This window comes from Rhipicephalus sanguineus, chromosome 1 (genome assembly GCF_013339695.2).
Source record: "Rhipicephalus sanguineus isolate Rsan-2018 chromosome 1, BIME_Rsan_1.4, whole genome shotgun sequence".
Classification (NCBI taxonomy): Eukaryota; Metazoa; Arthropoda; class Arachnida; order Ixodida; family Ixodidae; genus Rhipicephalus; species Rhipicephalus sanguineus.
The window spans coordinates 40,097,758-40,123,629 of record NC_051176.1 but is presented as its reverse complement, the minus strand read 5'-3'; the positions used below and the strand labels follow the sequence as shown (position 1 = coordinate 40,123,629).

Below are 25,872 nucleotides of genomic sequence, written 5' to 3'. Positions count from 1 at the left end.
TGCAAATGATTCAGTTCAACAAAAGTGAGTTTTGTATTCATAAAATATTTGTCTATGTTCATGGATTGGTTACCCAGAAGCTGTACAAGGTGGGCTGAAAGTAACATGTCTTAAAGTAAGTCAATGAAGTCTTTAGCTGCGGTTAGGTTAAGCACAGCGTGAAATTACTAGTTTAACCCATTGTAGTAGCACATGAGCACTGGCAACAAAGACACATTCTCTTTGCCATAAAATGACTCCACAAAAACTTTTCTTTTGTCATAATTGTGTGTTATTGAACTTCTTGTATTCTCAGTATTAAACAACAATGACTTCAATCAAAGAAGACCCAGTGGCCTGTAGGCGTTGCTGTTTGGAAAGATTCACATTGAACAAGCCCATTCTCTGAAGTAGTATTAGGCAGTACTTCCTTCATTTTATATCTATGTGTACGTCATAAGAACACACTCAGAGTCACCTTATAATATTGCTTGCACACACCTAAGTTCTGCCTAAAAGCCCACATTAAATATATATGATATATCAGAGATCATGATTTAAGGTATACACGTGTAAATCGTTCGTAAACTAGTGGTGCTACCTGCGTGTCCTCTTTATATGATGCAATTTTAACTTCTCTGAGACACTGGTCTTAATTAAACACGTTTTCTTACATATTGTGATATGCATACGCACAGTGTTGTACATATGAATACTTCATCATGAAACAAATGTATGCAGTTTTTGTTTAAAGCTTCACTCTCAACCATTTAGTTGCTCAAAAGGGTTTAAGAGCACACATGTGTTTACATAGTTCAGCCATAAAGGAAGTGTTGATGTACTCAAATCTGTAGAAGAGAAAGCTCACTGCTCTCATTAAGAGTGACAATGTTGCACTTCTGATCCTACTACTGTAATACCTTTGTCATCAGCTGGTTATACAGCTGAATAAGTGCCTGATCTTTTTTTTACATGTTGTCGTATGTGCTAATAAGTAAGAATGCTGTTCAAATCTCAAGTGATCAATAACACATACGCATCGTGATAGTGATGCTCACTGTCGAAGATCCCCAACCACATGTCGAGCTGCTTGGTTATCAGTTTTCATGCAAGTTATCAACTAGCCAACTGTAAAATACAGACATGAAGCAAATTTGCCTCTCTGCTCTACTTTCCTATAGACCCTGGGTGTTGATGCACGTGATTAATACCTATTCATACTACAAGGGTACATAAAATGAAACAGAAAATAAAAAGAGATAAAAGACGAAAGAATTAAAGGCAGGCAGGTTAACCAGGTTGAACTGACTTGCTGCCCTACGGTGGGAGGGAAGGTGGTCAGAAAAAGAATTACTCATGAAAGCACAAGGGATGTGTACGCACACATAACAGTGTTCATCATTGATGCACCTATGAGGACTCACGTTCGTACTCGACACCTACTCACTCACATTCATACTCACGCCAACTCACTCTGATGTGTACTTACTCACGTTCATACTCAGGTTTGCTCATGCCCCTCATCACTCACTCGTACTCACAGTCATGCTTTCAAATGAGTGTGTGTACTCACAAGTGAGTAGTATGCCAAGCCGTAGTCGTCATATCTACTGTAGGTAAGAGGCCTATATACACAAAGATGGTTGTAAGTGATTAAGTTCGACAGAAGTTTAGTATTGAGAAAAATATTTGTATATATTCATGGTTGGCTACCCAGAAACTTTACAAGGTGGGCTGTAGTAGGATGGCCTAAAGTAAGTGAATGAGTTATTAGGTGCAGGTAAGCACAGCATGAAATTATCGTTTAACCTTTGTAGTAGCACATTCGCACTGGCAACAAAGACACGTTCATATTGTCATAAAATGACTTCATGAACACTGTTCTTCATTTGTCATAGGTGTGCGTTATTGAACTTCTGGTATTCTCAGTATTAAAGCAACAAGACTTCAACCAAAGAAGGCCCAGTGACCTGTAGGCTTTTGATAATTGAAAAGATTCACATTGAAACAAGGCACTTTGCCTTAAGCAGTATTAGGCACTACTTCCTGCATATATACGGTCATGAGAGCATACTCAGAGTCACCTTAATAGTCACTTGCACGCACTTAACTTCTGCCTAAAGGATCATAATAAATGTATCTCAGGGATCCCAATTTGAGGTAGCAAGTGTCTGTGGTTTAAAGACTAGTAGTGCTACCTGTGTGTCCTGTAATATGATGCCATTTAAACTTCTCCTGAGACTGGATTTGGTGAAATACGTTTTCTTCCACGACGTACCCGCTGTGCACAGTGTCATGCGTATGAAAACTTTATATGTTTTTGGTAAAGAGCTTCACTCTCTCCCATCTAGTGTACAAAGAGTCTTAGTGCACAGATCTGTTTACGTAGTTCAGCCATAGAGGTAGTATTGATGTACTTACATCTGTTCAAGAGAAAGCTATCACCAAAGTGACAATCTTGCACTTCTGATCTTACTACGTAATACTTTTATCATTAGGTTATGTGGCTGAACAAGTGACTCCTATTCACATGTTGATGTGCGAGCAAGTGTGGACGTTGTTCAAATCACAGGTGATCAATAACACATATGCATCGTCATACAGAAGCTCCCTGTTGAAGAGCCCAAAACCACATGTCGAGGTGCTTGGTTATACTTTTCATGCAAGTTATCAAGTGGCCAATTTTAAGTACAGACGAATGAAGCATATTTGCCTGTGCTCTACTTTCTAATACACAATGAGTCTTGACACATATGTTTTAATACCTCTTTCAACAACAAGGGTAGATGAAATGAAGCGGAAAAACAAAGAGGAAAAAGATGAAAGAAAGGCAGGGAGGTTAACCAGGCTGAACTGATTTGTTGCCCAACAGTGGAGGGGGGGGGGGGGGGTCACTGGTCAGAAAAAGAGCCCAACTGATGTGCATGGACACATAACAGTGTCCATCATTGATGCACGGATACTCACGTACAGAACTGGGTTGTTTTGAGAAATTGCAATAGCATTGTTTCGGCCCGAAGTGCAGATTATGCTTGCAATGGCATGTTATATGATAAAATTTAAGCGCCTGTTTTAATAAGTTTGGAGACGCAACAAGGGCTTTAGAATTAGATCATGGCTGCGTGGAGACCATAGGTCGGCAAACTCACTCATGAGTCGACTCACTCAGACTCAGATCGAGACGCGAGTCTGAGTCCGAGTGAGTCCGAAGTGGGTAATGTCTTTGTGAGTCTGAGTCCGAGTGAGTCCGGTTGAGAAAAATTTATAGTGAGTCTGAGTCCGAGTGAGGTCCGGTCGAGGAAAATTTTTGTGAGTCTGAGTCCGAGTGAGCCCTAAGCGCAAGCTATATTTCATGAGTGAGTCTGAGTGAGCTCCAGATTTTTTGCCGACCTATGGTCCTATCACCTCAACTTCAGCATTACTATCAACTTTATGTTGGCTCACGTTTATACTCACGTCTAATCACACATACTTGCACGCGCTACCGTTGATACGTCGGCTTGATATCTATAGATCAGAGCGGTGAGTTGTGCAGGGAGAGGAGGAGGAGGTGCCTTGACCTCCCCCGCAGATTATTTCACGGGAAGGTATTGATAAAAATATCTCGTGTGAGTCATCTCTTTTAATAAAAATGTCCTTACTAAATTGCAAACTGATAACTCGTACTTCAAGGTGCGAGATGAAATGTGCAAAGTAGAGCACCGATTTGCGAGATATCCTTGTTAAAGAGCTTTGACACTACGGTAGAAAAAGCTAATTATAGGCGAAACGGACTCATGAGTCGAACTCACTCGACTCACTCAGACTCAGATCGAGCCATGAGTCTGAGTCTGAGTGAGTTCGAGGGAATTATAATTCGGTGAGTCTGAGTCCGAGTGAGTCCGGTTGAGAAAAATTATAGTGAGTCTGAGTCCGAGTGAGTCCAGTTGAGGAAAAGTTTGGTGAGTCTGAGTCCGAGTGAACCCTAAGGGCAAGATACATTTCGTGAGTGAGTCTGAGTGAGTTCCACATTTTTTGCTGACCTATGGTGGAGACACATGCGCAACACAGAGAGTGCAATAAAGTGAGGATGCTCGAGGTTCACCTTAAAGAGTGGAGCGCGATAGAATAATCGCGGGGCCCCGAGTGCATCATCTTCTCACTTGCTAGCGAGGTACACTTTCTATCACTTTACTTTGTACCCCTAGTTTTTTGTTTAGCTCGGTCCCTTTTTGCGGTCCTTGTTTTGCAATATCGTCAAGTGGATAATGCCAAAAAAGAGAAAAATAACCGGCGTGCAAGCAAACACAGTGCCACCACACTATTCTAACCTAATGTTTTTTGTTTTATTTTTAAGTTTTCAGCTCCCAAATGTAAATAAAAAGAATAGGACTCGAACCCACGCAAACAAGTCGTGATCTCTACGCGTGAGCCTGCTACTCCAGCCTGCTACGCCACCCGCACACTGGTCATGACATCTTCCTAATTTAATAGATGAAAGTGCTTACGCGCTATCTGAGAGTGCATAGTAGGTACAATATGAGATCATACTATTAGCATATATTTTGGGACCGTATCTACGCCTCACACTTTTCTCGTATCTTTTCACTATAGGTTGCCGATCGCTCGCGTATGAAAACACGGATGCTTACACACAAGCAATGTAATTTACACAAGCAGTTGAAGCTTGTTCCCCGAGGCTCTCTGCGATTAATAGTCGGCCATTGCGCGAAACTGGAGTGATACGTCGTAACCCGTGCGTCTAGCTGTGTTCCCCTCCGTGGCTGTTTCGCTCGATCACGAATTCAGCGCGGGAAATGAATGAAGCACACGGCAGTGCCGCGCGTAGCGGCGACATCAGCTGATCACGCCGGCTTGCTTCTAGAGCACTGCACGGGCCCGGGCCTGCCCGAAAGCCCGGGCCCGGCACGGCCGCGGGCCGGGCCGGGTAAGGGGTGTTGGATCGGGCCCGGGCCGGGCTCGGGCCCATGATCTTCGGGCTCGGGTCGGCCTGAGCCAGGCCCGTATTAGGCCCGGGTCACATACGTATATGTATAATTGCGTGTGTACGTTGTGTGGCTTTGTTTTTGTTGTTTTGTGGGGTTTAATTCCCGAAGCAACCCAGGCTACATGAGACGCCGTCGTTGAGGGCTCCGGGTAATTTAAACAATCTGGAGTGCATTGGCGTGCACAGAAATTGCACAGTACAAGACGTCTACAATTTTGCTCCATCGGTATGCTACACCAGATTTCAAGAAACGCCTAATATAAGTTTCCGCCATTATAGTGAGTGAAAGACGTTCTTGGGTACCGTGTAAGGAAAGCAACGGTAAACTGCCTAGATTAGTGTATATAAGATGTGCGCGTTCGCTCTAGGGAAACATTTCGAGTATGCAGCTACGCTCGCATGCCCGTAGACTGGCAACGCGACTTGTGAGTCATTAATATCTCAGGAGCTGTTTTTTCGTGCATTTTGAGTGCAATATGCGGAGCGACTCTTATCACAGGGCGAACGCCGTTGTTGATTTTGCCATTACTAGTGGTGAGGCGCCAGACATAGAGACACCAATTTCCCCGAGGTGTGACTCAACTGGAGTGATCAGGCTAGAGAAGCATCGGGAGTCTGGGATAACCAACACGCAGACTGATTAGTTTTATTTAAAGCACCCTTTATTCAACACACCGTTACTGTACACACGTCTGACACGAGGACGGTGGCTCGCTCGTTAACGGGTGTGCCTTGCTTGACAGATCTATGGCCCTGCGGTGGCGGTGACTCGGGGAAGAAACTACGTTTTCGTGCTCAAACAACAAGAACTTGTTGTTTTGAGCACGAAAACGTAATGTAGATTGGGTGCAGTTGCCTGCCGAGGAGTCAACACGACAGCTTTAATTTATGTAACGCTGCCCAGCCTGGTGTAATCCTCCCAGAAGCAGCTAGAGCACGTTTTTTTTTTTCATTGCATTGTGCAATAGATGAAGTTTGCAGGAGACTTTCTACTTTTACTCAACAGCCCTAGCTCGTATGCAGTTGATGTAGACTCAACCTAAAAATGTCTGCCGTGCTTTTTTTCTCCACTTTATGCAGGTATATATTTTGTAGTTGTTCTTTGAAATGCAAAAATGAGATGGCGTGGTTAGCACTGCGTGCGTACATGAAAGAGCCAGCTATGACTCCAATTAATTTTATATTGGCCTGCAATCATTTCGCAAGAGTGTTACGCGCGTAATTTACCGAAAGTATACCACAGTACCAGTGAAAGTCGTGACACTGAAATAAGTTCCTAAAACAATCTCTAGAAAATATATTTTGTGGGGCAGGTATCTTCACAATAACCGAAGTTTGGACAGTGCCTCCTTTATGCTCAAGGCATAACTAGCTGAAACGGGCCGGGCCGGGCCGGGCCCAAACCTTTCGGGCCCGGGCCGGGTACGGGCCACATTAAGAACACCGGGCCGGGCTCGGGCGGGCCGGAGCATGGCATTTTCGGGCCGGGCCGGGCCCGGGCCGGAAAAATCGGCCCGTGCAGTGCTCTACTTGCTTCACTTTGCTTCAACGCAACGAAACATCATGCCTTGCAAGATCACATACTGCATTACGTAAAAGTGTTACTGCTTTGGAGTCATCCTGCTATTCACTGAGGACGTACATACACTACTGTAGAGTTTTTGCTTCGGCGGCAAGCATCGATCGTAAAGCCGCACTACTACGTCCGTGGTACAAGCAGTAGAAACCTGTCGTCTGCTAGAACAAAAAGAAAAAAAAGCTACTGAAAAATTATTTACCTTTTCTCGTATAAATTTTTCTTGAAGACGTCATTATTTTTTAACTATTTTGCCAATAACATGCGTTCTCTAACAACTTCACACGGCGACGTTTTCTTTTTCTTTTTCACGAACAACAAATCAAGCTAGATCCATCCATAGCCGAAGCCAGATGTTATTTGCCTTTGTTTGCGAGCGTTTCGCGCGTGTTCTCGTCCACAAGAAGATTGAAGGTAAAAGCGTTAAATTTACGTAAGGAAGCTTCGTTCCTCGTTTGTGCGGTGTGCAAAGATTGCGTGCAATTCCCGCTGTTCTCGGAGTGCCGATGAAGTACGAGTCGTTCAAGGTATCAACGAAATGTGCGGGCGCTCGAATGACTCCATGGCTGACGCCCGTGGCCACCTGCTACACGCCAGTGCGAAAGGAACTAAAGGTAAGTGGGACAGCTTATTATGTAAAGTATGCTACTCAGCGCAAGGCTCTGTTACCGCACTCGGACGTGGCGTCGTAAAGAGGCAGCCTTACGCACCTTTGCGAGCGACGACATTGTGCGCGTTTCCGATTCGCTTCGACTACGCTGATCTGAGCGTAGCCATGGCGCATCGGCACGGCCTTACGGGAGCGAATTCGCGAGAACTGCGAGAACATGCATGTGTGTGATGATCGATTTTTTCTCATGTGCATTGCAGTCAGCAGGACGCAAGTGGCGCTTGCTTCGTTTGTTGTTGATAAATCAAAGCCTGCAGCGCCATTTGCTGCTGGGCAGCATTTTGCTCACGTTCATGGGCTATATAATTTGTAACGTGGCTCAATTCAGCTAGCCAACCACTTAAATTGTAATAATTAGCCTACATTCACGGTGAAGTGTTTATTATGCGCTTGAACGCTGGCTTGAGCTAGTTAAACGTAATCGTGTGTTTGCCTTCTGTAGGGAGAGGTGTTAAAAGAATCTTTGTGTGTATATGCACGTCGCCTTCGCGTGTCAGTGATATTGCACCAGCCAGCATCCACGTTGGACATCTGACGGTTATGAAAACTTGCATGCACAATGTGAGACTTCATATTCTGTCAGAGGTTCGCTTTTTATACATTAATGTGCTGCCAGCATGTAGTAGAATACATTACGCTGCTGTGTGGCAGTGGTGTGATTATCACAGTGCTGTGGAGTTGCTGATGCAAAGATTTATAGGTACGATGCAGGAGAATTTTTCATCTGACTAGCTCATCAGGCATGTGCGTGTTTTAGCGCAACAAGACAAGGACAGAAGGTTGACATGTAACGACAGGACCAGCACACAGTTACGTCTCACCCTTCTGTCCGCATCTTGTTTGCACTAGAACGCCTATGTTTGCATACTTTTAGCAACAGGCTTTTCTGTTATGCTTTTCTTGCCCAATTTGTGCTATAGTACAGTGGTCAGCAATACGAGTGTAAGCACTGAAGTTAGCATTTAAAGTTCAGGGTGACTTAATGCATAGTAATGAACAGCATAAAGCAAGAACGAGAGACATAAGTTAGAACAATGCGGGACAAGCACAGACTGTCAAATGAAATATTTATTGCACAAGACCTTGCCTAAATAGCATTAACCATACACCTCGTGCACGTGAGGGTACGGTTAGAAAAAGCAAGTTACAAAATCAACAGCTTCATTGATTTCGTAACTGTTTTTTCTAACCGGCTCCTCATTTGCACGAGGTGTGCGGCTAATGTTATTTAGGCAAGGTTCCTGCGCAATAAATTTTTCAGTTGACAGTCTGTGCTCGTCCTGCATTGTTCTTCCTTTTGTCTGTCGTTCATACTTTGCGCTGTTCATTACTATGCATTCATACCAACTGGCTTATTTACGACTATTTTGGACTATATGTAGTTGGCAAGCGCAATAGTGTTCATAAACAATTGCTCAAGCGAAAAGGTATCCCTTGCTGTTCAGTAAGTCACATTTATATTGGTAATCATTGATTCAACATGTATTCGATGTTCTCTCTCGTAGTCCTCACAAGCGTACATATCAAATAGTTGAAGCATATATCAAATAGATTAAGCATAGGCGTGCTTTTTAGCAAAGCAAACTATGCTATTACATTGAACACCTCACAAAAGACCGCTGCATGCTTACTTTCCACTCATTCAGGTGTGTTTGAAATAGATTTTCAATTCCTCATGTGCACTGGCAATAACCTTATAGCACCAAATGTTGAAACGTTGTCGCCGCCACATTGAGAAGTTACGTGAATGTTGTGGCAACATGCTTGCTGCTAGGAACACTTCACACTGGGGGCAACATTAACCATTGTTTGAGTTCTATCTTTAAAAAATGTCGGCGTTCCTATAGGAAGCTTACACGGTGGGGGATATAGGTGGCTATTTTGTTGTCATAGCCAGTTGACGTGGTAGTCGGGAAAGTGCACACGGCAGCAGCTCCCGCTTCAAAGGTTCTGCCGTGATGATGCACTGTGTGGTATATGTTCCCCTTGTATTGTAGCGAGCATATAGCTACTCTACTGTAGAAGTTGCACCCAAAGTAAGACAAGGAAGTTGCAGTTGGAGAAAGATGGTTGCTGCGTCTACAACACACTGAAGGGCACAAGGTAAACCCTATACATACCATGCATTTTTGACCATGTCGAGGAACAGTTTTTTCAAAACCTAATAGAGTTATCCACATAATACAATAATAATTTTCTTCAAAATTTGGCACTCTTTCAACTGTACCAGATTCATTAAAATCTGATTGTTATCACTTTTTCAGTGAACTTTTTACCACTAGCACCTAAATTTTGGGTTAATTTGCATCTTTCAAAATTTGTAACACAAAAACAGGTAAGTGCCTAATTTCAATTCTGGTACAGTATTTGTATGCACTTAGGCTGAATACAAAGAAAAATAATGAACTAGTTATCTTGAAATACATGGAAAATAATGGTAGCTAAGTAATAAAAAACATAGTTTGAAGTCAATCAAGGTTAAAGTAAGAAAACAACTGAAAGGGGATCTCTTGCCACAAACAACGTTAAACTTTTATTTAGTACCTACAAGCTTGGTAATCATTGCCAAAGTCATTTTTTTTCCCCTTTGGAGCCTGTAGTCTTGCTTGCCTTGCTTTTATGTGACATTAGGAAAATTAAATTTAGCGCGAAATGACACAAGGACGAGAAGGGAGGACACAACACGTGCGCTAACTTCCAACAAAATGGTTTATTCCAACCGAAGCACAAATATATGCAGTGGTGATGCTCAAACACTACAGCCAGATGTCATGCGCAGAGAACTTTCTTGTCATTCTGATTTTAACAGGAGACGTGCAGAGAAGTGATATTTTCTTATCATAACCTTTTATACAAGCTATGCGCACCAACCACAAAACTAATGCATGTTAAAAAATACAATTCTTTTTCTGACAGGGACGGCATGCTTACACAATCGCTACCCAACTTTGCGATTTTGGCGGCCTCTGCTATTAGTCTCGTTAGTTCATCACGGTTGGTCAATAACATCTTGATGTTCCCAAAACCCGGGGCGCACCCACAAGCTCTGCAATGCATCGTGAGCCAGCCATCGTTACCCTTCTTCACAAGGCTGAAGTGCTCTCGTAACCTGTCATTTAGACAGTGCCCGTCTGTCCGACGTACTGCTTTCCGCAAGAGAGGGGAATCTGATTCACCACCGCCTACCTACAGTCCACGAACTGAGTCCTATGTCTTATCTTGCAAGCAGAGGCGTTTTGCGGTGCTGGACTACTCAGTCTGCAGATAGAATTAATCGAATTAAGCTTAATTCTACCTGCAGACTGAGTAGTCCAGCACCGCAAGACGCCTCTGCTTGCAAGATAAGACATAGGACTCAGTTCGTGGACTGTAGGTAGGCGGTGGTGAATCAGATTCCCCTCTCTTGCGGAAAGCAGTACGTCGGGACAGACGGGGCGCTGTCTAAACTGACAGGTACGAGAGCACTCAGCCTTGTGAAGAAGGGTTAACGATGGCTGGCTCACGATGCATTGCAGAGCTTGTGGGTCGCGCCCCGGGTTTTGGGAACACCAAGGTGTTATTGACCAACCGTGATGAACTAACGAGACTAATAGTAGAGGCCGCCAAAATCGCCAAAGTTGGGTAGCGATTGTGTAAGCATGCCGTCCCCTGTCAGAAAAAGAATTGTATTTTTTTGAACATGCATTAGTTTTGTGGTTGGTGCGCATAGCTTGTATTAAAAGGTTATAAGAAAATATCGCCTTCTCTGCACGTCTCCTGTTAAAATCAGAATGTCAAAAAGTTCTCTGCGCATGACATATGGCTGTAGCGTTTTGAGCATCACCACTGATATATTTGTGCTTCGGTTGGAATAATAAACCATTTTGTTGAAAGTTAGCGCACGTTTTGTGTCCTCCCTTCTCGTCGTTGTGTCATTTTGCGCTAAATTTAGTTTTTCCTAATGTTTTACCAACAAGGCCGAATTTCTCCCCTTGTGCAGTTCTTATGTGAGCTGTCATGCAGCTCTGTCACAATCTATCGTCGATTGTGGTCAACTTCTTTCAGCAAATTTACTGTGCTTTGGCCAGGCTTCAGTCCTAATGATTTCAGAATTTTGGCACGTGTGATACTGCCATCAATAGATGAAAAAAAAAAGCATCATCATCGCAATCTTTAAGACTCTGAAGCCTAAACAAAGAGCAAGGACTTTGCGACACAATTCGGTTTAGCTGAACACTTGCACCACACAGTTTGCATGCGCAGTTCTGTTAATTGCATCACAAATAATATTGATGCCCATTAGAGCGTACCCGTTGTCACCCTGTGCGCGAGTTGCCTTGAAGGACGCTGAAAAGGCTGGGATTCAATGACGAAGAGTGTGATGGTTCAGTGTTCGGCACCTCAGTACGTTGCTAGCATTATTTGCATTTACAAGACAACTGAATTAGTTGCCACGAAATTACTGTCGCTGAAGGCTTTCTCTATCTCAGCATCTCAACTTACGATTGGCACGACCAGACACAAGGTGTATGAAGCTAGGAGCTAAAATTGTTTGAATAGACGCGCTCTGAACCACGAATGGGAATAAAGGACGCACACAGCATCTTCGGATTGTCTTTGCTGAAAAATTAGGCATGCAGAAAGTTAGCCGACAATTCAGGAAAATGGACTGTAAAGCACTGAGTGCACGACGCTTGTCTTGGGTGCGTGTTCACTCACTACTTGCTTTCGGAAAATGAGGTTCTCAGCTACAAAAAAAAACATTCAAAGAAAAGCACGAATATGCAAAATATGGAGAAAAGGATACACTTCCCAAATTGCAAACAACAAAAAAGTGATTTTTTTTAAATTTTGCCTTACCCCTTAAAGGATACTAACACGAATTTTAAAAATTTTCGTATTGTTTCTCTAAAAAAATACTGGTGTCGAGAAACCTAAAGCGAGTATTGTGGTGCCTGGGAATGCATCATATATATTTTAATTACCGCTACCTTAAAAAGACACATTCGGTTTCGATATCGAGGGGGCGGCTTCTCAGTGACGTTTCATAGCAGTGTGACGTCACGGGGATACAGAAACTCGCGACGTACTAGGGGCAAATCCGTCATCTGCTCGTTGTGCACGTAAGCAACGATGAGCAAATTGTCGTCCAGTGACTCTGACAGTGATTTCTATGATTTAGGCTGCATGCAGGATGCAGAACTCGCTAACTCAGGGGAACTGTCTTGACTCGTTGGGATAATGTCCATTGCAGTGGGGCTGGCTTGCAGATGCTCAGCAACGAAAACTTCAAAGTCAAATTAAAATATTTTATAGATATTCAACTCTGGTGTGTGGACAGCGTTATCGCTGCATACGGAAGAAACAAAAAATGTCCCTTTTTCAATGTCTCAAAATCGTGTCAGTATTCCTTTAACGAGCACGACAAGACAAGGATTTATTTTGAGCAGTGTCGTGGTAAATGGCTCACGCACAGGACAGTCCCAACAAGCATCACGTCTATCCTCAGCACTTTCTTCTGGTAGGTAAACTATGCTTGGCTTTCGGAGTTTCTCTGTTTCGTGTGTAGTGGACTAAACAGAGCTACTGAAACGTTTCGGTCTCTTTAGGGACTTCGCGAAGCTTTTCTGGGAGCGCGTGCGGTAGCTTCATGGAAAGAAGCGCAAGTACAGTACATACTGGTGTGATCTCCTTGATGACATTGAGGTTGCAATCTTTGACATTAGTTTGAGCAAGGAGCATGAGGTCAGCAAATATGTACTCAGCAGCACCCTTCTGGAAGGATCCTTACGATACAACGAAAAAAGCCATTTATCCTCACCCGTTCACACTTCATGCAGCCGACTGCATCATGTACGTAAACCTGTGGCCACGTGTTGACGCCTCGGACATTTGCGAATTACTTGCCTTACGTTTTGTCGAGCTTTGTCATGCAGCAGCAGTGAAGTCATAAACGGCTCTAGGCCACAACACTGTGAGAAGTGGCTAGTTACACGAGCCTACGAGAAAAGCTGGGGCCGATAGCGTCGTGGTCATGACATGAGCAAGTTGTAAGGACGCTCGAACTACTGGTAAATATTAATTTTATCATTGTTTTAATTCGTCTGTACAGTGGCCCAGTTGCAGAAACAGTGAAGGCCTCATTAAAAAGGGACCTTACACATGAAGCCACAACGATCCTGGGTCGTCACAGCAGAACCTGATACATTTTGTGTGCATTTGCCTACCCTAAAGAAGCAATGAGGACAAACGTGATGCTTGTCAGGGTTGCCTATGCGCTAGAGCCATCCACGCTGGCACTGTTCTGATAGCTCCTTCGTCTTGTGCTCACTGAGGCGCACCTTCGGCATCTTGAAGACGTTGCAACCATCTTTCTGTGACTGTGACTTTGCCATACTTTGCATGCAACTACTACAACCCACAACTGCACGCACTTCCCCGATTGCCAGCTCAACTGGCTGTGACAACAAAATGGGTGCTACCTCATTGCCACCGTTGGTGCAAGCTCCCTATAGAATGCTTCTGTGTCTTGCATGTATACTGTGACTGAAAAACATTAAGTAAACTATGCTCATCTCACAAATTGGTTGCAGCACTGTGGGGGCTGCAGGGTGGCTTTGCCAGTAGGAAGGGCGGAAATTCCTGAAGATGTATTCATCCATGCTGCATCAGCTGCTTGGTGTTTTCATGGCATCTCTGCACATGTGCTGGGTAAGTAAAGTAAGCTGGTAGCAGAACAGGGAAAACGAAAACATGACAGCACGACTTGAAGCGCGTGCCTTTCACGTCGAATTTATCAAGTTGTCATCGTGCACTGTGTGGCCTGTAATTTTTAAGGAAAGAAGATTACTTTTTAAGGGCTCGTTTTTCTTTGTTAGACACAATATTAATGGGAACTAACAGACAGCAATGCCAAGGAAAGTATAGGGGGTGTTATTTGTAGTAATTAGAATAAAATGTGAAGAATGTAAAGTGGACGAAAGATAACTTGCCGCCGGCAGACCGAACCTGCGACCTTCGAATAACGCGTCCTATGCTCTACCACTGGCTACGGCGGCGGTCATCTCCCCGTCCACTTTATAGGGTATATATGTGAATTGAAACTTAAGAGTGTCAGTCAGCGCCAGTCGCAGCCATGGCGGCGAGTGTGGAACACTCTTTTTTTTGCCTTTTTGGCGTCACGTAGCACGTTATCTATTTACGAGCAGGCAGCTGACCAATAATCCCTCGCATACTACTTGAAGGCATCATGTCTGCCAGAACGAGACCCTCGCTATGAATGAAGGAAAGAAGATTACTTTTTAAGGGCTCGTTTTTCTTTGTTAGACACAATATTAATGGGAACTAACAGACAGCAGTGCCAAGGAAAGTATAGGGGGTGTTTTGTAGTAATTAGAATATAAATGTGAAGAGTGGCACTTTTAAAGTGGCACTTCTATTTGCTTTACATTTGCATCCTCATGCTTCGACAGCAATGTATTTGTGACTATTTTACATTGTTTCCACAATGTACTCTCAAGTTCTTGGTGACAAGGCTTAACACATGTGACTAAACAACAACTGATCTCAATAATGACAAAACACACCTGATGCTTTGTTCTCAGCGTAACGTGGTTCATAGCTATAGCTGACTTTACCGTTTATTTGTGGCTGATGGTTGGGGGCAAGCAGCAAACGACTTCGGATTGAAGTGGGCGGTCATGGCTGCATGGGCTGTGCCATGTTGCTTCGTAACCACAGTTACTGGTGGTTACATATACAATAAAGGCACACGACGTACATTCGAAACGAGGTTAACATATCGGATATCACTGTGACAAATCATGTGCCAAACAAATGCAAATGTCTCAAGCTTGCTACTTTAAACGGCCCTAAACCACCCAGAGGTCGAAATTTAGTTGTGGTTTTGCAGTTGTGCATAAGTCTACAACGAACACATAACCATGAGAATTTTTTGAAACTGTGCCGTAATAGTGGAGTTACACGCGTTTGATGATACAGTACAGGCCCTCTCTGGTTTCACTTTTTCCTTCTCTATGCTTCGTTCGTCAGCTCGTCTCTCTTCCTGGCCGAGTGCTCCTCTTCACCATGCCAGGGGAAGAGCGCCCAGTCTCATAGAATGAAGCGTATATTTACAGGGACCAGATGACGTGTCTAAATGAACCGATTTTCCGAATTAACGGGAGTCAAATTAACGAACTTTTACTGTACAGCAAACAGAACGACTCGATACACATCATCAGGCATCTTCTGCTAGGATGCATGACATACTGTTTTTTTACCTTTAAACGCAATTAAAAAATTTAATCCTACTCAAATTGCGAAAAGCATGCCCTGCAATTCACGGTCTTTATATTTCCGCCAGGATCTATGACACGTTCTGGCCAGTTATCGGTCCCTTTAATGATTAATAAATCTTTGCATATTTTTCAGTGTAGTACCACCATCAGTGTCAACATAAGCCATTTCATAAAGAAGCCGTCCAGAACATTCAGCTAACGTTGCTTGCCTGTCCAGTTAGGGTTGTGGTTGTGCTGGATGAGCTTTTTTTACATACAGTGCATAGTGAACTAACACGTTCGAAGACAAGCGCAGCTTCAAAACAAAAGAACTAAAATAGAGGTTGCAAATGCAGGGCCTTAACTTTAAGAAGGGATGCCTCAATGTGCCTTCTGGAAAATGGGAGTGTTTTCATTTGCTGTAGAAATTCGGCTATCATAATTTACAATTCTAAAGACCTCATCTACGACCTTGTGCAGGTTGATCTTAAGCAGAAAACCAGAAGCGGCAGTGGTCTCCAGTAGAGACCTAAGGACCCCAAGCTCTCTGTGACACAAACAGGAAGGCTACTGTGGTGCATTGAAAACCTGCGCCAGTAGTGCATACCAGTGCACTATGCTGCTGTTTCATCAAGGAGAAAGGAGGTGACCACCCCCAGAGGAACTTCATGCTCTACAGTGTGAGTGCCTGGATGGTTTCGTTTTTGTCCTGTCACACGTGCTGAATAGTGGGTGAGATTCAGCCGGGGTGGCTAGAGGAATAGGGGTGACAAGTGTGGTAATTTCTCTAGCCAGGTAGTGTCGGCTTTTGCACCAGTGCTGTTAGTGGCCCCAAGTGGTGCAGCTGTTCAGAAGTTTCAAAATGGTTGTGGCTGCCGCCACAGACTACTGTAGCTTTGTCACCTCAGTAAATGTTCAGATGCATCAGGAAAATTCGCTATGCTGCCAACATTTTGCATTATACTTGAGTTGTTCCGGGCGTAAGAGCACAAATGAGCCTAGCATAGATTAAATGCTGAAATTTTACTCACGGGAGGCCCTGCATGTATGCTTGGCATTGTTATCATAAGCACCTTGGTTGGTCAGCACGTATGGTGAAAAATTGGGTATCCGTTGCATCATGGATGCTACATATTCCATTGATCACATCCAGTGAATCAGATGCAGTGGCATACTGGTCAAACGGTCTCGTTACAGATAAATGATGCATAAATGGCCATTATTTGCCAAAAAACCATATCAGCACATTCATTGAATAAACCAGGTACAGCATGGACCGCTTATAACAAGTTGCCAGAGTCGCAAATATCTGCACTATAAGCGGTACTGCCCTGTAAACAAACAACATTTGTGAAAGGCTGTACATCTGGAAAACATGACCAACAGGCACCCGCATGATTCCGACTATCTAGGCATGCAACTTGGGCATAAATTTGCCAATGTTGAAAGGTTAATGTCTGCGGACCTGCAGTGTCGACATAGTGAACGCGGAAACAAGAAAACAAAAAGAAAGAGTGCCGTAGTGGAAAGCCGCTGACTGACTCTTTCAGACCTCCACATTTATGCGAACTTCGCTGTGGTACCACACTGGCCAGAAAGTATACGTCGAAAGGCTATTGAAATTCCGGGGGCGATGTCCAAAAAACAGTGGCAACCATGAACCACCAATCTAGTGTTGCACATGCACTCCCTAGTTTTTGGTGAAGATTTAAGTCACTCCTAAATGCAACAACTGCAAAACGTTTCATTGACTCGGCACCAAACTGCAACCTTGATTGTCCGCAGACACTAACGACTAGGTAGCTAGTGCTCATTAGGCCTAGCGTGTGGGAGTTTGCCCCAAACAACACGGATATCGGGCGTAGAAGATGTTGCACTCTTGTCCTAAACAGTGGGCAGCAGGTGTGAAACGAAGTTCCGGTCCGCGATCGGGAAAGTCACGCCAACTATCCTGAAAGAGTCTTCCAAGCTTGTAAGTCCACCTGCTGGTGGCAAAGGCAAAAGCTCTGTCGTGTCTCAAAACATTATCACTTGCTGGGGAATAGAGGTCGCACGTACAATATCTCGCTCTACGATGAGACTGTTTTCCCGACAGAAAACCGAAGAGCCAAACAGCAGTTACGTGCACTTCATGCCGACACGGGTGGCCCTTCCGAGCGCAGCACACACACAACAAGCAGCCAGAGCAAAGGGAGCAAAGGCTTTTCTGTTGCCTAGGCAATCACTTCCCCTCCTCACACCATGATGCCCCCCTTGTTTTTCTTTTTTTTTTCTTCCACTGTTTCCTGTTCATTCGCTGCATCTCATCCTCCATAACGCTGTGGTTCTTCTCGCCCAGGCTGATCCGAAGCGCACTCGCTCCGTGTCTCTGAGAATTTTGCGGCAGCCGCCTTATAGCCGGTGTTTCATGTGGGGGGACTGCACAGTAAGCATGCGTGTATACGTGGTGCTTTATGGGAGGGTATGCTGAATTCAGAAAAAAACTGCATTATAACTGGTCCTGCACTGTAAACGATTGCGTTATAAATGGTGTGAACTGTACATAAATATTTTATACACCTTAGACTGGGGCACATGTTTACATTGAAAAGTTGAAGATACTGGCAAAAAGGAAATATAACTAAACGTAATTTTTTCTTGTAGCCATTTGAAATGTTTCTTCTCGTTCCACAGACAGTCCTTACTGCATTTCGTGGCCTTGGATCACAGGATTCAGTGTTATAATTTTTCTTCCTATGCTGGTTAGGGTTAACCAGATGGTGCACTTACTTGCATTATGACTGCAGCACTAATTCTGTCAACCAAATTTTATTATCGTTCCCTTGTAATGCGCACTCTGAACTTCCCGTCCTGCGATGGCAGTTAGGTTGCCAGATGTCCGTTGCTTTGCTTTGCTTCGTGCTTTGTTTTTTTCTGCATAATTGAGTTTGAAAATTAGTCTTATTGTACTCGAGCGGGGTGCTATTCCATGTCATTTCTCTAACAATGATATTACACTGCTGTGTCATAAGCGCCGATTAGGTATTTTCTAGGGGTGTGTTAGAAATTTGTGGATAGGTGGTTAAATATTTCTCTAGTCGATCTTTCTATTGGATATATCGTCAGTGTTCATGAACGCAAGTACTTTTTGGTTTTTCAAGTCTCCAACAGTGTAATAATTTTGATTTCTAATTGCCAGAGTTCACATAATAAATTTGATTTTGTGTAGGGGAAATCACCTATGCTACCATACTCTTCCAGCTCAATTGCAATTCACTTTCTATATGTCTTGAGTATGCCAATAAATTACCTTTGTTTATGATGTGCTATTATGCTTTTGATAGAGAATGCTCCACATTGTGCAGTTGTATTCAATTTTTTATGACACGAATTGATTAATTCTAAAGCTTGCCGTTCGCTTATGCCTATTTCTGTTTGGTGGGCTGTTTTGGTCTGGCTGGCACAGACCTGCCTACTTGTGTGCTGCTTTTTCAGCTTCATAACTTGCAGCATTTCATGTTACAAAGCTGTTCAAGATGGTATTATTGCAAACTAAAGTTTAAGGGAAGTAAATGCACATGTACACATTACTAAATGCTCATTTAGGGCTTTTACTGGCAATACTTGTTTTTGTTAGTATACAGGAGACATTTAATTCAAGGTTTTACGTAATGAGATTTCACCAGATTTACTACACATAAATATGTTCAAAATAGTAAGAAGCACCTAGTTATTTTCTATGCAATAAGCATGCCATTACATTTTTTGCATGCGGTGGAGCTCACTCGTGCTTTTTCCTTTTCTATTCACACAAATACATAAAAAGCAGTATGTGCATTTCTTTTTCAGCATCATTCTGTGTGTTATTTCTTCTGCATGTGAACTAAGCTGCTTACATGTGCGTCTGACATCATGTGTTTATGATTTATGCATGCAGATGCCTACGGAGAACACCTCAAGGCGCATCCAAGCAACGTCCTGGAGGCACAGCGCCACCAGAATCTCGTTCGCCATTTGGGGGACCTGCTTAAAGTCCTTAAGAAATGATTCCAGTGTGAGGCTTTCAAAACGGCATGAATATTAATTCATTATAAAGTTTTCATTTTTAAAGTCCTGTTGTTGCACATTGTTTTGCACCATCTTTCCATGGGTGAGATACAACTCGTGAAGTGATGGTGCAAGGTCACCTCATTTGAACAGTCAATTGAGGTATGCAAATTGACACAGCTAGAACGTGCTATATAAAACAAGTTTTAGTCCTTGCAGCGGGCTGGTTTTGAAGAGCATGTAAATTCTGTGTTTATGCGAAGACTAATTTTATTGAATTTTACCAAAAGCTAAATTTTATGCCGTCCTAAGCAGGGAGAGTTTTAGCTGGTGTTTTTTCTATTACATAAAACCCTGCATTATTTCATTGCAGTATGACTGCAGCTTATGATGTCCAGCATATTAATTCAGTAGCTTCTTAACACATTTGTTTCTTCTAAAAGCCTGTTTGCTCATCAAGGCTGTGTCTAGATACCAATCATATTTCACCTTCATGCAACATTGAAAAGAAATATTCACACGATTTCTACACAGTACAGCTTTACAAACAACGTGAATGCCAATTGCCTCTTATGTTGCTTTCCACGAGATCTAGGACGTCCATCTGATTTTCGCATTATGCGGTTTTCCGTAAGCTGCTGTTGTCCGCATATTTCCGCACGATATGGCACTTTCCATAAGCTGGGGATGTCCGCATCTTTCCGCATGATATGGCACTTTCCATAAGCTGGGGATGTCCGCATCTTTCCGCACGATACGGCTTGCCGTAAGATGCGGATTCCGCATCATGCGGCTTTCCGTAGTCCAATAATTCCGTATGTATGGATCCGCATATACGGATCGTTTCAGTAGGGGTGCTCCGTTTGGCCATCATGAATATTTTCAAACTCGCCCAATTTGCTACTCTGTGGCAGTGACCGCCGCTCTTTAAGTTCTTTCTAGGGGTGTGCGAATATTCGAGTTTCGAAATCGAATCGAATAATTCGATTCGACTTTCGAAGAGCTAGTATTCGAAGTTTCGAATAATTCGATATGACGAATACCTAAAACGCGACAAAGGGCAACGGTGCAACTTGCTTAGGGTGGGGTTGCTGAAACTAACTCTAACGCCTTTACAGTACGCCTTTCGTTAAAACTTGTGCCGATATCCTGGTTCAAAATGACCACATGTTTTTTAAAGGAGATTATGCCATTTCCGCAAGCAAAAAGAACACACGAGAGAACTATCAAGCCCTTCACAACTTCGCTTCCGAAACCAAGACACTGACTTCTGGCGAAGTTCGGTCGCTTATGCCGCAAGCGCCGTAAAACGTCCCGAATTTCAAGCAAACGTTCAGCAGTTCCACTTTACCACTTAGCCTTTTAAAGCTCACCAATTCATATGTGGTCACGAAGTTCACAACGATCCATTCTTTTACCCGAAACGAAACCAAAACACAACAATAAACACAGCCAAAAGTGCGTACGAAGCCCGAAAGCACGAAGACTAGGCAAATCCGTGTACTACCCATCATTACCACGGTGGCTAAACGATCGCAGCGTCAGAGTTCCCTCTAGTTAATATTAGGAAACTCTATGCCGAATTTTGCCCGCGAAAACCTCCGTGATTGGCTTGGTATGTGAAAATTTGTTCACGCTGTGCAGTCGCCACTGCTGCATCGCACCACTCGTTCAGAAACTCCCATCGTTCTGGCGCGCAGTTAAAACGCTGCTGTGAACGGGCGGCCGAAGATTTTTTGGGCCCGGAGCACTCATGACGATAAAGCGCAGCATTACCGTTCTTCTTTGTTTGAATTTTCAATAAAACCTTTTGTATTCGATGTTGGATTAGAAATTCGTCATTTTGGCCACTATTCGGTACTATTCGATTCGAGATGAAATTTCACTATTCGCACACCCCTGGTTGTTTCCCTTTCTCTATGCTTAACCACTTTTGTTTTAAATATTTCGTTCTAATTACGGGATACACTCTGTGTATATATGTATATACACAGTGCACCATATATATTAATATTAATATATATATATCTATATATACACAGGGTGTCTACCGAGTTGACATTCCTAATTACCCCGAGTTTCCCAGGTTTTTGAGTGCTTTTGCTAAAATTCCCTGAGTGAAACAGAACTTTGTTTTATGTCAAGATGGGCAGACGTCATGTCGACTGATGATGTCACTCTCGTACGCACGTTAAAAATAAAAATGACTTAATCCCATTCGAACAGTGCAGAGAACAGTTAAACCTCAATACAGCGAAGTTGATGAAAGCGGTAATTTACTTCGTTATATCGAAACTGAAATTCCACTTTTCATGCAAGGCATAGTTACCGAAGGATTAATTTTAAACTGAAAATGCCACAAGAATGCTCGACTAATACGGCAACATAAAATTTTTTTTGCGTGAAAAAAATTAAATTTTGTTGAGCCTGAGGTGCAGCAATCACAATTAGACGCCTTGCCAAGTGTCACGTGTAGAGACGAAACAAATGCAGGTTTAACGCACTGTGGAATTGCGCTTATTCTGCTGCTGCGGCTTGTAGTCAAATCCTCGCGCGTTGCCCAGAGCACTGCGACCCTCTGCTATCACGTTGCCCAGCCGAACCATTTGCTCTCCACGAACGTGCAACTTGAAAACTGCCGCACGTTAAAAAAAAAGTCACAGTTTCACGCGAGAGCGAAATAATGAATCCGATAGCAACAAATAGGAATTTTATACGAGTATAGGCCAGCAGCTCACTCCTTCAGGAAACGCAGCCACTGCAGTAAGAGACGTGACCTATCTATGGCTCAGGGGCAGATCCAGGTGTCTACATTGGAAGGGGGGGGGGAGTACAAGGGCTGAAGCCACCTCCTCAGCAGTGCATTTTGGGGGTCACGCATATTTACAACAACCCAGATTATGGCGGCGCCTAAGAAGTCTTCGTTGGAAATGTGCATAGGGAAGTAGGAAAGGGTAGGGCGATGAGGAGAGAGGTAGAGAGCAGGGACAATATCCTCCTTACCCCTTTGGGCAGTGGCAGGCAAAGGAACCTGACAAAGGGGCAACTCAACAGGCAGCCTGACAAAGGAGGTGGACGACAGGCACTGAAGGGAGGGGGCGGGGGCTGGCTTTGGAGGAAGGGGGGGGGGCGATCGCCGCTACCGCCACCTCCCCCGTCTAGATCCGCCACTATTATGGCTTCAACGAAAGTTTTGCAATTAGCACAAACACCTACAAAGGTATGAGCCGTCTGCTGATACCCTCTGAAGATATCGCGGCACACGCGACCACACCCGCTGGTACAAAGCACGCACTTCCTGTCGGACTTACGCAGCCCCCCCCCCCCTCCCCAACCCTCCGGCTCTTCTCTCCATGTGCCCAGCGCGAAGGAGACGGTCGGCTCGTTTCACCTCTGCTTAAGCCCCGTTCGTCGGCAGCGCTCGCGCACTTTCACTTGCATATGGAGTACGACGCGCGGGGTGATGTAATCGCGATTTGGACTTGAGGAGGAAGATCATGGCGAAAGCAAAAAATTCGCATGGAGTGTATATAATTGCTATCGCAAAAAAAGAAAAGCTTGACAGCTGCGGGTTAAGATCGCTAAAGGACGGCAACAGCCTGAATTACGGCACATCCGATTATGGCGGCCACGTTTCCGTTTTCCGACATCGCGCGCCGAATCGAGAAAGTGGGACTCGTGCCGGTGTCGCGAATTTCGGTCGCCGCTATGCCTTGGCTCTGAAAAGTTTTGTAATTCGGCTTTGTAGCAAGACATCCACATAGGCAGTTGCGTGGCTGATAACTGCGAGCTGCAGCCCCAAAAATATTGGTCGACTGCCTAAACTTCTTTCAGCAGTGCCCTCACCTGGAAAAAAAAAAGATAAAAGCTTTCACTTGCTGTAAATGGGCCCGTTAATTACGCTCGTTCTCGCCTGGAAATTTATTCTATTCTTCACAGAGTCCTAAATAGCATCTTTGAAGCTCGGGATCAGAGCGAGTGAGGTCTCCGATAACCGCCAACAAGCGTCGTCGTCTTTATCTCGCCGATCGGGATGGCTTGCAAGATACTAGCCTTGTAAACGCTACAGGTACGCAAAAAATACAGACTAAAATTAATGTTTTCGCTGAAAAATAAACTCTTTGCCATAAACCCAAGTCCTTATTTAATGTCACTTACTGCTCGAACAGCACGGCATCGTCACGCTGACTCTCTAACAACCTATCAGGCACGCAGTAATCTTTTCAAATATTCCTTCTTCCCGCGAACTATCACCGACTGGAACAACCTACCGTTTTCCCCCTTACATACGCCGATTTCTTAGAACATGTAACTGTTTGAACTTCTGACCGTGATGTGCAATTTTTATACCTTCACTATCTGTTATTTTCTGTTTCCCTGATCCTTAGTCTAAAAAGCCAGTGTCACTTGACTTATTTGTGCGTCTATGGTATGATTATGTGTATGACTTACTTTTACAACATGGTCTTATTTCGAGTGTGTGAAAATTTTCGTTTGATTATGTTTCTACTTTTTGCTTACTTTGGAGTGCCACTTCTAAAGAAAGTATGCTGATCTTGCCTTTTTTATGCTGCAGTTTCTTTTTTTACATTTATCAATGTTATTTTCTGCTGAGTATGCGACTGCTCTGCCTTTATTTATTTCCCGTCCTTGTGTACTTTTGCCCGCCTGTTGGGCCCTTTTTGGGCCTGCAGTATTAGTGAATAAGTATAAATAATGAATGAACGAATGAATGAATGAATGAATGAATGAATGAATGAATGAATGAATGAATGATAAGCCGTTTGACTTTGGATCAGAAGATTGCGGGTTCGAGTCCGTCGCGGACGACTTTTTTTTTTTTTACGTTACCCCAGCCTTACAGCCTCTGCGTACAGATGGCGCTGCAAGACTGCACCAGTTCTTGTACGCCAATTATTAGAAAACAAAAATGATGGTCCATAGTTCCAAATTTTGATAATGGATGCCAAGTTGTTTTCGACCTTTAATAAGATAGACCAAACATAACAAAAAAGAAAGACACGATAAGGTCAACGCATCGACAACGTCACCACCTAGAAACAGTGCAGGTTTTGTGTCCACGTGGCCTATCTGTGGGACATTTTGCAGCGCACCTTGAAAAAGGACTTGCCAATCACGCCATACGGTATTAGATTTTTGGCTACGGAAAATCAAGATGATGTGCCTTATGACATGTTTATGTTGCTTGTGCTTCACAGCGTGTGGCGAACAAGAATGGCTGTGCGTCATGTAGATAAAGATGCCGATCTGCGCATGAATATTTCACAGAAAGCATTGTATACATGAGAGATGTGTACAATTCTAGGGACGAACAACCCGAATGGGTGTTATTAGATGAGTTGGCTGCAATGAAGCGCTTTTAAATAAGCCAGTCGCAGCCAGGCTGGTGATTTTAGACTGGTTACGAAGTGCTTGTAAATTTCTGTTATGTCAAAGGTGGCAATAAAGATAAAAAAAAGTCCACGTGGCCTAATGGATAAGGCGTCTGACTTCGGATCAGAAGATTGCAGGTTCGAGTCCTGTCGCGGACGACTTTTTTTTACGTTACCCTAGCCTTACAGCCTCTGCGTACAGATGGCGCTGCAAGACTGCACCAGTTCTGTGTACGCCAATTATTAGAAAACAAAAATGAGGTCCATAGTTCCAAATTTTTGACAATGGATGCCAAGTTGTTTCGACCTTTACTAAGATAGACCAAACATAACAAAAAGAAAGAGAACGATAAGTTCAACGCATCGACAACGTCGCCACCTAGACAACTGCAGGTTGAAGTACGTCCGCGTGGCCTAATGGATAAGGCGTCTGACTTCGGATCAGAAGATTGCAGGTCGAGTCCTGTCGCGGACGACTTTTCTTTACGTTACCCTAGCCTTACAGCCTCTGCGTGCAGATGGCGCTGCAAGACTGCACCAGGTAAATGAGGGGGACAGATATATGGAGGTACAAGAGAAAGCATCGGTAGCAAAGGGAAAGAGGAATGCTGCAATTATGAAGCACAGAGCTTTATGGGGTACAATAGGTACGAGGTGCTTCGGGGCTGTGGAAGGGTGCGATGGTTCGGGGCTTACATTGGGAACTCAGTGGTGTGCATGAAGTCAGAGGTGCAATCAGGAATGGATGTAAATCAAAGGACGGTGGGCCGCCTCGCGTTGGGCGCTCACGGAAGACGACAAATGAGGCGGTGAAGGTGATATGGGATGGACAGGCTTTGAAGTGAGGAAGCGCAGAGCAAAATGAGATTCGAAGAGAGGCTGAGGAAAATGAAGGAGAGTAGATGGGCAGAGAAGGTTTCAGGTATTTGTATGAAAAAAGCGTTGACACGCAGTGGAGAAAAAGAACTAGGAGGCTCACCAGT

At 43.9% G+C, this 25,872-nt stretch overlaps 1 long non-coding RNA gene and 2 other non-coding genes across 3 annotated transcripts; all 3 read left to right on the top strand.

The window, feature by feature from the left end:
* The first annotated feature begins 6,899 nt into the window (after positions 1-6,899).
* Positions 6,900-19,523, top strand: LOC125756986 (uncharacterized). The gene is made up of 4 exons (XR_007414973.1): positions 6,900-7,156; positions 13,785-13,902; positions 15,951-16,150; positions 19,387-19,523. It is a non-coding gene; the product is annotated as an uncharacterized LOC125756986 (long non-coding RNA).
* Positions 19,524-24,975: 5,452 nt separating this feature from the next.
* Trnar-ucg (transfer RNA arginine (anticodon UCG)) lies at positions 24,976-25,048 on the top strand. The gene has a single exon. It is a non-coding gene; the product is annotated as a tRNA-Arg (tRNA).
* A 244-nt stretch (positions 25,049-25,292) lies between these two features.
* Trnar-ucg (transfer RNA arginine (anticodon UCG)) lies at positions 25,293-25,364 on the top strand. The gene has a single exon. It is a non-coding gene; the product is annotated as a tRNA-Arg (tRNA).
* Positions 25,365-25,872: the final 508 nt, after the last annotated feature.